The sequence below is a fragment of the Talpa europaea genome (genome assembly GCF_964194135.1).
Source record: "Talpa europaea genome assembly, chromosome: X".
Taxonomy (NCBI): Eukaryota; Metazoa; Chordata; class Mammalia; order Eulipotyphla; family Talpidae; genus Talpa; species Talpa europaea.
This window is the reverse complement of record NC_140081.1, coordinates 56,664,142-56,677,978: the sequence shown is the minus strand read 5'-3', so window position 1 is coordinate 56,677,978 and position 13,837 is coordinate 56,664,142. Positions and strand designations below refer to the sequence as shown.

General features: G+C 35.9%; 1 protein-coding gene across 1 annotated transcript in view; it reads right to left on the bottom strand.

Annotated features, from left to right (window-relative positions):
* Positions 1-13,837, bottom strand: part of PCDH11X (protocadherin 11 X-linked) — a gene marked incomplete at both ends in the record, with an annotated part of 239,886 nt that overhangs the window by 136,180 nt on the left and 89,869 nt on the right. The window lies entirely within an intron of this gene.

The following is a 13,837-nucleotide window of genomic DNA, read 5'->3' as shown; positions in this document are numbered from 1 at the left end:
TGTTCATCCTCCACTTTTTGTTAGAGAAGAAGACACACAAATGGAGAGTTCCCTTATAAGTATACTTAAAAAAAAAGGTAACTTCTTGGTTTTCAGGGTATTTCCTTTGTCTGTTTTGTCTTAAAAATAATCAGACTAAAATAATCCTCATACAAAGGGCTACTTTTGGAGTGACAAATTCTACTCTCCTTCAGTCCAAACTTACAACTCAGTGACTTCTAGAAGTTGTATTTGTGAAAACTATTCCTGTGTGTGCCACCATAACATAAATTTGCTATCCATACAAATTTCTTTAATAGAAATGGTAAATGTCAATAAATGTAAGAACAGATATACAGATACTAATTTAACTAGAGTAATTATCAGTCTTGAAATGATGATGTCTGTATCCATTACTTTTTCTGAGTAAGCTCTCTATTTTTAAATACTGAATGCATGTGTACATGTTTTAGTTAATTAATTTTAAATATATTTATTTTTAGTTTCATTTGTCTATCCATTAATTTTATTTTAAATTTTCATTTATTTCTTATTTTCTTACATCTTTGTTAATTTTATTGATGTGACATTACATTATGACATATAGTGTAATGTTCATTGTGCATCAGTGAGAATCAACAGGAATATAGCTACATTAAATTCACTACTAAAATTGCAAATCTATCCTTCACCATATCATTACAAATCCCCATCACACCTTCCCTTCTGGTGGCCATTAACTGGTTTCATATTCCAATAGCTTATTTTTGATTAATTTAATTCACCTGTTTGTTTTCTCTGCATGCCACATATGAGTAAAATCACACGGTGCTTGTTTTTCTTTTTGGCTAGTTTACTAACCATAATCACTACTACATCCATCTGTGTTGTTCAAAATGGCAGGGTTTTGTGTTTTTATAACTGAATAGTATTCGACTGTGTAAAAATACTACAATTTCTTCATCCATTTATCAATTGATGGACACTTATTTTGTTTTCAGTTCCTGGCTATTGTAAAGAGTGTTTCAATAAACACAAGAGTGCATGCATTTCTTCAAATTAGTATCTGTGTGTTTTCTGATAAATATCCACAAGTGGGGATACTGGATAATAAAGAATTATTATTATTTTTAAGAAATCCCATATTGTTTTTCCATAACGGCTGCACCATTTTACATTCCCACCAACACGTATGAAGTTTCCTTTCTCTATTTCCTCTCTAACATTTGTTGTTTCTTGTCTTTTTGATAATACCCATCTTCACAAGCATGAGGTAATAATCACATTGTTGTTTTAATTTGAATTTTCTCTAAAAAAGAAAATGATGATCATCTTTTCCTGTACCTACTGGTCATCTATATGACTTCTTTGGAGAAGTGTCTATCCAGATCCTCTACCAATATTTTTTAGATCAGGTTGTTTGTTCTCTCATTGTTGAGATTTAAACTTCTTTGTATGTTTTGGATCTTAACCCTTTGTCATACAAACACTGTGCAAATATCTTTTCCCATTCACTTGGATGTCCTTTTTTTTTGATGAAAGATTCTTCTGATGTGCAGACTGTTTTTAGTTGATGCAGTCCCAATTATTTAATTTTGCTTTCATTTGACTTGACAGTGGATTTGAGTCCCCAAACACATCTGTAAGCTAATGTCTGGGAGCATATTGCCTATATTTCCTTCTATGTATTTTCTGGTTTCAGTTTTTGTATTCAAGCCTTAACTCCACTTTGAATTAATTTTTATATGTGCTATAAGATAGTGGTTCAGTTTTCCCAATATCATTTATTGAAGAGACTTTCCTAGCTCCACTGTAAGCTATTGGTTCCTTTATCATAAATCAGTTGTCCATATGTATGTGGTGTTATTTCTGGGCTCTCAATTTGATTCCATTGGTATGTGTCAGTTGTTATTTTAATACCAACCTGCTTTAATTACTATCACTTTGTAGAAGAGTTTGAAGTACAGACGCATGATACATCCATTGTTGTTCTTCCCCCCCCCCCAGGAGTGTTTTTGCTTTTTGTATGAATAACATCTCTTTTGCATTTGATTTCATTTGTGTTTTTTTTTTCTCTCTCTCTGTGAGTCTGGATAAGGGCTTGTCTATTTTGTTAATCTTTTCATTGTGTTGTTCCAAGTAAATTTCATATTTTTTTCCATTTCTGTAAAGAATGTCATTGAGATTTAGATGGGCGTTACACTGAATCAGTGAATGGCTTATAAGATAACCATTTTAACAATGTTAATTCTTCCAATTCATGGACAGGGGATACCTTTCCATTTCTCTGGATCTTCTTTTACTTCCTTTGACAACATTTGGTAATTCTCATTGTCTGTACTTCTCTTGCTAAATTTATTCCTAGGTATTTTATTCTTTTTACTGCAAATGTAAATGGGATTCCCCTTTCTGCTAGCTCATTGTGTACTGTACATATAGAAATGCAACAATTTTTTTAAATGCTATGTTAAGGATATTATTTAATTAGTAAAAAGCAAGGAGATGATTGTTGCAAAAATTATGCCAATGGTCTCTTTTGGAAAAAGGAGAGCTTTATGATTAGAAAGGCGAATCTAGAGAGCTTTTGTATATTAATATGTAGCCTTTTACTTTACTGTATTGACTTCTTATTTCTAACAACATTTTACTACTGTCTTGGATTTTCCATGTATATCATCATGTCATCTGCAAATAATGATAATTTTACTTCTCCTTTTCAATTTGGATAATTTTTATGTACTTTTCAGGTTTAATTGTTCTTTCTAGGACTTCCAACACTATATTGAGCAATGGTAGTAAGAGTGGACATCTTAGAGGAAAGGCTTTCGGTTTTTTTGCAACTCAGTATGATGTTGGGTGTGATTTGTCATAATTGGCTTTTATTATGTTGAGGTACATTACCTCTACCCGTTTTGTTGATTGTTTTATTTTATTTTTTTAAACACTTATTTTTTTTTAAAGATTTATTTATTTATTTATTTATACAAGCACTGGGTACAGTCAGAAGCGCCGGAGGGTGAGAGAACTCACCAGAGCCAGAGCAGGGAGCAGAACAGGCAGAGTGAGGAAGTACATTGCTGAGGGGAGCAGTGGGCGGCAGGAGATGGCTGCACGTCATGTGGGACCCTCACCCGGTGGCCAGGCATCAAACTGGCACTGCAGAGGCTGCGGGAAGCTTCACAACCCAGCCCTCAACCGCTGCGCCACCGGGGAGGTCCTGTTGATGGTTTTATTAAAAAAGAATGTTCAGGGCCTCCCTGGTGATGCAAGGGGTTAAGACGCAATCTATGAAACTATCGAGCCACTGCAGCACAAGTTCGATCCCCAGCTGGCCAGGGAGCAATCCACATGGCTCAGCAGACCTCTCCTGTCTCTCCTGCTGCTCCCCTCAGCAGTGTACTTCGGTCAGTTTGTCTGTTCTGCTCCCCACTCTGTCTCTGGTGAATCCTCTCACCCCACTCACCCCCCCACATCTGGTCTGTGCCACAGCTCTTGTATGCACAAATAAATAAATCTTTTAAAAAAAATGTTTAATGTTTTCAAATACTTTTTCTATATTTATTTAGATGATCATATGATTGTTGTCTTTTTCTTTTTGATGTGTGAATCATGTTTATTGATTTGATTATGTTGAACTGTCCTGGCATACCTGGAATAAACCCCACCTAAATATAATGTATGGTTCTCTTAATGCATTACTGCATTTAATTGGCAAAGATTTTATTGAGGATTTTTGCATCTATGTTCATGACATATATTGTTCTATAGTTTTGGTTATTTGTGGTGTCTTTGTTTTCACAGTTTGGATAATCTTGACTTCGTTTTGTTTGAAAGTTTTCCTCCATTTGGTATATTTCACTAGGTGGGTCATCTGGTCCTGTTCTTTTGTTTTTGGAGAAGTTTTTGATATCTGTTTCAATTTCTTTGTTAATTGTTTAGGTTTGCTATTTGTTCCCGATTTAGTACTATAATTCTGTTTCTAGGAATTTGTTCATTTCTTCTGAGTTGTCCAAACTATAGCCATTCAGTATCTTTGTAGTATTCTAATACTCTATTATGATCCTTTGCATTATTTTAGTATCTGTTATAACATCCTCTTTGCATTTGATTTTGTTTTCTGTCTTCTTTGTGAGTCTGGATAAAAGCCGGTTTATTTTATTAATCTTTTCAAAAACTCAGCTCTTTATTTTTTTTAAGGCACTACCTTTACTTTACTTGTATCCAGAATTATTACATCCTAGTTTTTAATTGTTGCATTGTAAGACACTATAATAGCTGTTACATTATCATCTCTTTAGACTATACAACTTAGACACATTTTTAAATTTTTTTTTAGTTGAGATGACATTAAACTTTAGTTTCCTTACAATAAGGAACAAAATGTAAATGGTTAACAAATTTTTATTACTAAGCTTAGTTTTCCCTTGGAACTGGAATTTTAAGTCAACTTCAGAATTGCCACTGTAACACTATTATATACCAAGTTTTTTTTTTTTTAACCACAATTTTATTTATTTATTTATTTTAATTTAAATTTTATTTTTGTATTCCCCATACAATTACAACTCCCTTATTTTTACCCCAAGCCCTCCTTTCCCCGCCCTCCACCCCCCCTAGTGTGTCTCTTGTTCATAGTCATTTGTTGATTTTGATATTTTCTTTCTTACAGTTATTCTTTTTCCTGGTCCCTTATTTAAGTTTTCTAGATTCCTGCTATGAGTGAGACCATCCGTTATTTTTCTTTTTCTTTCTGGCTTATTTCACTGAGCATGATCCCTTCCAGCGCCATCCATGTTGCTGCAAATTGCATGTGTCTCAGCTCTTTTCTTAAATTAACATTTTGAGTTGTCTTTTTGATCTTCATTTCATTCATTTCTGCTTTTTTATTATTTCCTTCTACCTACTTTTTGTTTTGATTTTTCTACCTTTTCTGGGTAGATTGGGAGTTTAGGTTTCTTATTTGTGATTCTTCATGTTTCCAGAAGTTGACCTGCTTTCCTATAAACATTCTTTGCACAAATTTTGCTACATCCCCAATGTTCTGATAAGTCATCTTCATTTTCATTATTCTACGTATATGTTATATGTTTTTTTCTAATTTAATTTCCCTATTGACCCCGTTAGCTATTCAGTAACATGTTACTTTTTCTGCACAAATGTGTGCTTTCCCCATCTTCCTTTGACTTCTATTTTCATTCCATCATAATTTGAAAAGATGCATGATATGATTTTAAAATTCATATTTTTTTAGACTTGATATATATGTACCAACATATGGTCTATTCTTGAGAATATTCCAAAGGCACTTGTAAACAATGGTTCTTCTGGTGTTTTGGAGTAGGATATTCTGTAAATATCTATTAGTTACATCTTATCCAATGTGTCACTCAAGGCCATTTTTTCCTTGGCGATTTTCTGTGTAATTTGTCAATTGTTGTTAAGTGAGTTGCTAAAATTCCTTGCTTTAGGTCTCTTAATATTTGGTTTATATATTTTTGTGCTATTATATTAGGCAAATATATAATGATAATTGCTATGTTTTCCCGTTGAAGTGATCTTTTTATCATTATATTGCATTAATCTGTCTCTTGTTATCTTTTATGGCTGGAAATAAATTTTATCTGATATAAGTCATGTGGTTCCTGTCTTTCTGAATTTTCATCAGCTTGGAATACCAATTTCTATTCCTGTATTTTTCCTTATAACCTGAGTGAGTCTCTCATGAGTAGCTTTTTATTTTTTTTTTTACTTTAATATATGGGTTACGTTGTTGTTCTTACATATGTGCATGTTCTACTCAACTGCCACTAAACCAACAGTGCCCATACCCCATATGGCTCCCTCCACTATCCTTCTCCCTCCCCTCCTAACTCCGTTCTCTCTGGTGACCATTATATTCTTTCATTGAATTCAAGATTTATTTCTACTATACTTTGTGTATTTTGGGGTGTGGTATTTACATTCCACAGATCAGTGGAACCATCTAATATCTGTCTTTTTTTTTTTATTTCACTTAATATGATCGCCTCGAGGTGTTCCATTTGTCCCAAGTGCCACTATTTCATTGATTTTTGCAGCTGTGTAACACTCCATTGAGCATATATCCCACAATTCCTTGATCCATTTGTCTGTTGAAGGGCACTAGGGTTGTTTCATGACTTGGCAATTGTGGACAGTGATGCTATACACATAGGTGCAGATAAAATTTTTGTATTAGAGTTTTCATATTATTTGCATAAATTCCTAATAGAGCTATTGCTGGGTCCTACAAAACTTCCATTTTAATTTTTTGAAGATTTCATCAGGGCCTCCCCTGGTGGCGCTGGGCTGCGAAGCTGCCCGCAGCCTCTGCAGGGCCGGTTCCATCCCTGGTCGCCAGCGAGGGCCCCACATGGTGCGACAGACCTCTCCTGCCACGCCCACTACTCCCCTCAGCAGTGTATTTTGTCAGTCTGCCTGTGCTGTTCCCTGCTCTGGCTCTGGTAAATTCTCTCTCCCTGCCGCGCTTCTGACTGTACCCAGTGTTTGTATAAATAAATAAATAAATCTTTAAAAAAAAAATAAGAACTCATCATGCCTTTTCCCACAGGAGCTGCACATATATTCACTTGCACCAGAAACAAATGGGAGTTCATTTTACTCCACATACTCACCAATATTTGTCGATTCTATTGTTTTTTTAAATGGGCCATTCTCATAGGGGTCAGGTGCTATTTCAATGTGGTTTTGCTTTTCATTTCCTTTTAATAAGTGATGTTGAATAATTTTTCACATGTCTGCAGGACATATGAATGTTTTACTTAGAAAACTGTCTATTTAGGTCCTTTGTCAATTTTTAAAAATTTTTTTTTAATAGAGGCATGCTTTATTTATTTGTTTGTTTGTTTGTTTATACATGCACTGGGTACAGTCAGAAGCGCGGGAGGGTGAGAGAATTCACCAGAGCCAGAGCGGGGAGCAGAGCAGGCAGAAGGACCGAAGTACACTGCTGAGGGGAGCAGTGGGCGGCAGGAGAGGTCTGCGCGCCATGTGGGACCCTCCTCCGGTGGCCGGGGAGCAGCCGGGTATCGAACCGGCACCGCAGAGGCCGCGGGCAGCTTCGCAACCCAGCGCTCAACCACTGCGCCACCGGGGAGGCCCCTTTGTCAATTTTTTGATTGGGTTCTTTATTTGTTGTTGGATTGTTTGAGAAATTTTTAAATTTTTTTGAGATTAGTCTCTTGTCAAATGTGTGGTATACAAATATGTTTTCTTTCCATTCTGTAGGTTGTCTTTTTGTTTCTGTGATGGTTTCTTTTGAGGTAGAAAAGCTTTTAAGTTTGATGCAGTCCCACTTACTTGCTTTTGCTTTTGTTTCTCATGCTGTTAGGGTTGAGTTCTCCAATACATATTTGTGGTAAATGTAATATATTGTGTCCCCTGTATTTTTATTTCAAACCTCTGTGAACTAGTTTTTGTTAATGGAGTTAAGTATGGGTCTAGTTTCACTTTTTTAAAGTTACTCTCTTTGTTTCCCAACAACAATTATTTATTTATTTATAAAGATTGATTTATTTTTATACAAGAGCTGGGTTACAGGCCAGAGGCGCAGGAGGGTGAGAGGATTTACCAGAGACAGAGCCGGGAATAGAATAGGCAGAGACCGAAATACACTGCTGAGGGGAGCAGCGGGCGTGAATGGAGAGGTCTGCCACACTATGTGGGAATCTCCCTGACCAGCAATGAATCCACGCTGTGGAGGAGGCTGCGGACAGCTTCACAGTGCTGCGCTCAACCTGGGGCGCCACTGGGGAGGCCCCCAACAATTATTAAAGATGTTATCTTTTCACTTTTCTTTACATGTTATTTTTTAATAAATTCTTTTAGGGCATTCGTGTATTTATTTTTTGAGGAAATATTGGTTTACAACAATGTATAAGATTCATAGCTATAGGGTCACAACTTTTCACGCATATGTTACTATGCCACACCCACGATCAAGCTACCTGTAATTCTTCACAATAATCTACTGGGTTTCCTCCTCACTTTAAGCTCTACCTTGCCCCTCCCCTTCTCTGGCATTCTAAATTTAACATCCAGATTTCTTTTGTTTTGTTTTTGGTTTGTTTCTTTCAGACTTTGTGTTTTGTTTCTTCATATTCCAAACATGAATGAAGATATCTGGTCTATATTTCTTTATACTTCTGGCATGTTTTGTTAAATATAACCTCCTCCACTTGCATCATTGATGTCTAAAATGACAGGAGTTCATCTTTTTTATGGTTGAATGGCACCCTTTGCACATATAGGCCATATCTTAATACACCCATCTGTTATTGGATACTTAGGTTGTTTTCATAACCTGGCTATTATAAGTAATGCTACAGAACATAGGAGTGCACATATTCCTTCTAATTAATGTTTATGCATCCTATGGTTCAATGAATAAGGTTAGAATTACTGGATCTAACATTAATGATTTAATAAATCCATATTTTTTCTACAGGGGCTGGACCAGTCCACATTCCCACCAACAGTGTAAGAGGGTTCCTTTTATATATTTAGGTGCTTGAGTGCTTAAATTAGTACCTACTATATAACAATAACTCAATAAACTTGCAGATCCTCTTTTTTTGATATACTATAAATGTAAAATCTCAGCTTAACTAAATATAAGCCAAATAATTCACATCAATTATCAAAAATGCTTGAAAAAATTTTATTAAATGTATAGAAAACAGGCCATTTCATTGCTGAGGTGATACCACAGTAGCCCACAGAAGCAGCCCAAAGTCCAAAGCAGTCCATCTGGAAAGCACTGGACAGCAGACTAGACAGCACTAGATGCAGTAGTACCAGAGAGCAGTGACAGAGGATCAGAAGGGGTGGAGCGCTTTCAGAGTTAGCTGGACAAAGGTCAACAGTGTCAATCACAAGTCAGCAGTGCCGTCAGCACTGGTCAGCAGGCAATAGTGCCAAATACAACAGTGTTACAGCTCTTTGAGAGCTGTTGGCTTATGCCAAAAGCAGACAGCTCTTTTATACACACTGGGTGCCAGCCTATGGTGCTCTTTGCAGGTGGTGATAGAGGCAGGGCTGGTGGAAGGTGTAGTGGTCCAGTCTCTATGGAGTTCTCAGAGGTCTCAAAGTCTATGGGGATCTCGGAGGTATCTATAAAGGTCTATGGAGGTCTCAAAATCCCGACAAATCTGTCTGCATAAGGGTCTGATGAACGGGTCTGCAGCTGTTTGCTCAATGAAACAAGTTAGCCACTCTTCCAGCTTATATCCTCCTGAGGGTCCCTGCCTTTCTAGCCAGACTGGACCATTTACAATCCTAGCTGTTTGATTGCTGCTGGCCCAGCACCAATCAGATAAATCCATTTTTATTTCTCAGTGGTCTAAAACCCCTTGAATGGCACCAGTCAGAGCCCAAACATGATCAGACTGTTACAATTTCAGCACTATATTCAAAGTGAATCCAGATCCAACATACACTGAGTTGAGGGAAGGCTTGTAGGTGGCTGACTCAGCTGGTACCAGATACTCGCTACACACAAAATGCTTCAGAGGGGTGGGGTATGGAGGTGCAGGAGACCCTGCAGCAGAGATGGGACACAGGTCTGAGCAGCAGGAGTGCAGGCTGTCACTTGGAATCTACCGTGCTGGTCCAGCACACAGACTGTGGGCTTCATTCCCATGTTGTGTGCTGGGCCTGGGCAAGCCTCATCCCTGGAGCCACAGGGCTACCTCACACTGGGGCAGGGCGAGAAAACCATCACCACTGCTGTCGGAGCCTAGTGTTGACCGACAGGCTGCATGTGCTGGGCCAAAGCTTCAAGCCTGGCCACTGAAGTGGCCTATTATGCAAAGCCTATTATGCACTGAAGCAATAGCAGCCACAGGGCCCTGGTTTCATAAAATCCATAAAAATCCTTCATTTATTGGAATGCAAGGTTTTTCTGCCTTTACTCTTACTACTACCAGCAATTCAGGATCACTTTATATATGCCCTTTATTTTTACATTTGTTTTAAATTGAAATAGAAAGAAATATACTGACTGAGCAAGAAAACTTTTCATATTTTTTTTTGTTTTTATCCCAACCAATAATTTTATTTTATTTTTTTTACCATTCAAATCATTTTTGTATATTTACAGAGTTGCACAATTTTACCACAGATAATTTTGTCATTTCCTTTTTTTTCAGTTTGTCCATTTTCTCCTTTTTTTCAATTTTAATTTTATTTTTATATTCTCCATACAATTGCAACCCCCTTATTTTGACCCCAATCCCTCCTTTCCCTGACCCTCACCCCCCATTGAGTGTCTCTAGTTCATAGTTGTTTGTTGATTTTCATTTTTACTTTCTTATAGTTATTCTTTTTCCTTGTCTCTTATTTAAGTTTTCTAGATTCCTGCTATGAGTTTTTCAGTTTCATTTTTTATTATTTTTAATTGAGACAACATAATTTTATAGCCCTGTATATGATCCAGAGTTATAGGATCACTCCTTTTAGAAACTTCACTGTTTTTTGTTTTCCATTGCTTAGTGAATGCAAAATATAAATGAATTATTTAGCGTAGAAGGATTTTATTGAGCGCTCCAGAGAAAATGTCTTTGACACAATACACTGTGTCCCTATTTTATCCACCACTGCACAGAACATCTATAAATGGCCCCAGTACTTTCACAGTGCTATAGGACTCATTCTCATTATCCCTGATCGGTGGTTACTTCAAATGCTCTACTAATCATTCTGTGTTCTAGCCTGCTCTGGAGGAAAATCTAAATGCTCACACAAAGTCAAAGAGGATTCCCACTATTGAAAATAAGTGAAGGGAAGAAAATGTGTTTTTGCCAAGATAGGCCCCTGAAGCTAAACTTTGGAAGGTGATACACATAGATTATTCAGTAGGAAAGGTTTTAATTAGTGTTACTTTATACTTATTCTATAAAGGATAAAATAATCAAAACAGCCCATCAGGCTTGTTGAATGCCAGACTAATCAAGTTCCCAACAATCTGAGTTCCATCAGCTATCTGCGTAAAAATTATCTTAATTTAAGACAAGTCTCAAAGAGTGGGTGATCAATTTCTTTCAGAGGAAACATACTTTGTTCTTTTAATACTTATACTAAGAGTTATTTTTATCAAACCCAAGCTTCATTCTTTTTCTTTCTAATGTTTATATGTTTCTCTTCTTTATAGGGCTCTCTTTTCCTCAATACCTCATTCTTCTATGTCCTGGTAGAGGAGTATAATGTGTTTTTGAAAGCAACAATTTCCAAAAGATTTTGTGAGAAATCATATGCAAATATTCTGCCACTGCCTCGATATTGATTTTCTAACCAGCCTGATATGCTAATGTAATTGCTTTAATGGATAAATTTTCTACAGCTTGTAAACTCGAATCAACCTCATCACTCTCACTGCAGTGCCCTAAATATTGATTCAATTATAATCTCTAAAAATGAAGATAATTCTTTTTTGAGACTTCAAATTTAATTTAAAGATTGTGTATAAGTAACACGGGGTCAGTGCTGCCATTAGCTAAACACCAACTGACCTTTACAACTCTGACATTTTAAACAGGCATTTTTTTGTGATTGACTAACCAGAGCATAGTTCATCATATACAGTACTAACTTTTACTGAACCAATCTTGATTCTGACCTGAGTAGTTTTAATCTGTACCTCAGCGGGCCTCCCTGGTGGCGCAGGCGGTTGAGCACCCCACTGTGAAGCTGTCAGCAGCCTCTGCAGTGCAGCTTCAATCCCAGCCGGCCAGCAAGAATCCCACATGGCTGGCAGACCTCTCCTGTCACGCCCACTGCTCCCCTCAGCAGTGTATTTCGTCAGTCTGCCTGTTCTGTTCCCAACTCTGTCTCTGGCAAATCCTCTCACCCTCCTGCACATCTGGCCTGTACCCCGGTTCTTGTATAAATAAATAAATCTTAAAAAAAAAAAACTGTACCTCAGCAATGCAGAATTCCAGGCCCCTTCTAAATTCTCCCTTGTCATCCCTAATTTTATGATTTACACTCTTTTGGTCTCCCTGAAATGCATATATTGCCTCCTGTGGATGATATTTAATCTACACGCTTGGCACATGCACTTCTCTTAAGTCTGTTATCTTGAATTTTGTATTGTGAATTAGAATTCTTTATATTTGAAAAGAAGAAGCTATAATATCAGTCATTATTTTAAAGAAGACATTTGTGTTGTTGCAAATTTAAGAAGAAAATCTCATACAAGAATCCATAAAAATCAATTTGCTTTCACAGGTTTAATAAAGCAACGATTCCTTGAAGTAATTATGAACTTTCTTCACTAAAAGTGGAAAATTCACCATTAGCTCAAAATGTGAAGAAACACATTTTAGCAGTTAATATCCCCACAGCAAATTTCCCAGATTTCAGACCCAGTAACATGTGTCTTGGTCAACATCAAACTCATAATTATCTATTATTATTGATATTAGATTTGTTCCAATTTTAACCCTCCAATGTTTCAGTGCCAAATAATATTCATCTTGGAAAATTAGCACATACATTGTGTATTGGCAAAATTATTTCTAACTTAGACATTTGAAAAGAAATTTCAAGCATTTTGTTTGAGCTGTATCAACCAGAAAATGCAAAACACTTTTATACGTGATCTCTAGTCAAGATCAAAACAATATAGTGATAAATCATGACAAGTAATGGAAAAAAAAAAAAACTTTTCAACCCAAGTAAGGAAATTCAGTGTAGGATATTAAAAGACTTGATGAAATTCACAGAGCTAGTAGTGGCAAAGCCATAACTAAAATCAATTTTAATAGGACCTACATTTATTTGTTAATAGATATATATTTCTAGCTTTATATTGAGTTATGACTGGCAAATAAAAATTGTAGACATTTCAGGTATACGGTATGATGTTTTGATATACCTATATAGACTTTGAATTGATTACAACAATCATACTAATTATCACATTCATCATCCCATATAATTATCTTTTATAATGAGAACACTGAGGATATTGTCTGTTAAATTTCAAGTACACAATACCTTATTATTAATTATTAATTATAGTCACTACACTGTATATTAGGTCTTTAGAATATATTCATCTTATAACTGGCAATTCTATTCTTTGACAACTTCTTCCCATTTCTCCTACCTTCTCGTTCTTAGTAACCATCATTATACCTTCTATTACAATGAGTTTGACTTTTTAAATTTCCATATATATGTGTGAAACCCACTCAAGTCTTCCTCTGTTAGCATAATCTCCAGCTTGATACATGTTATCATAAATGTTAGCATTTCCTTCCTTCTTAAAACATAAATATTATATATATATGTATATATATATCCCATTACATATCTCACACTTTCTTTATCCATTCATCTGTCAGTGGACACTCAGGTTGTTTCCATATCTTGGCTATGGTGAATAATGTTGTAATGAATAGGAGAACAAATAACTTCAAATAGTGACTTTATTTCTTTTGGAAAAATGCTCAGAAGTGGTATTATGCATCATACAATAGCTCTATTTTTGATTTTTTGAGAACCCTCTATACCATTTTCCATAGTGACTGTATCAATTTACATTCCCACCACTAATGTAGAAAGGTCCCCCTTTCTCCATATCCTTACCACACTTTCTATTTCTTGTGTTTTTTATGATAGCCATTTTTATAGTTGTAAGGTGAAAAGATTATTATGGTTTTGACTTGAATTTTCCTGATGATTAGTGTTGTTGAGAATATTTTCCTGTACTTGTTGGGTATTTGTATGTCTTCTTTGGAAATATATGTTTCCCAAAGAAACGGAATGAATATGACTGGAATGAAAACTGAATATGTATTTTTTATTTTTTTTTATT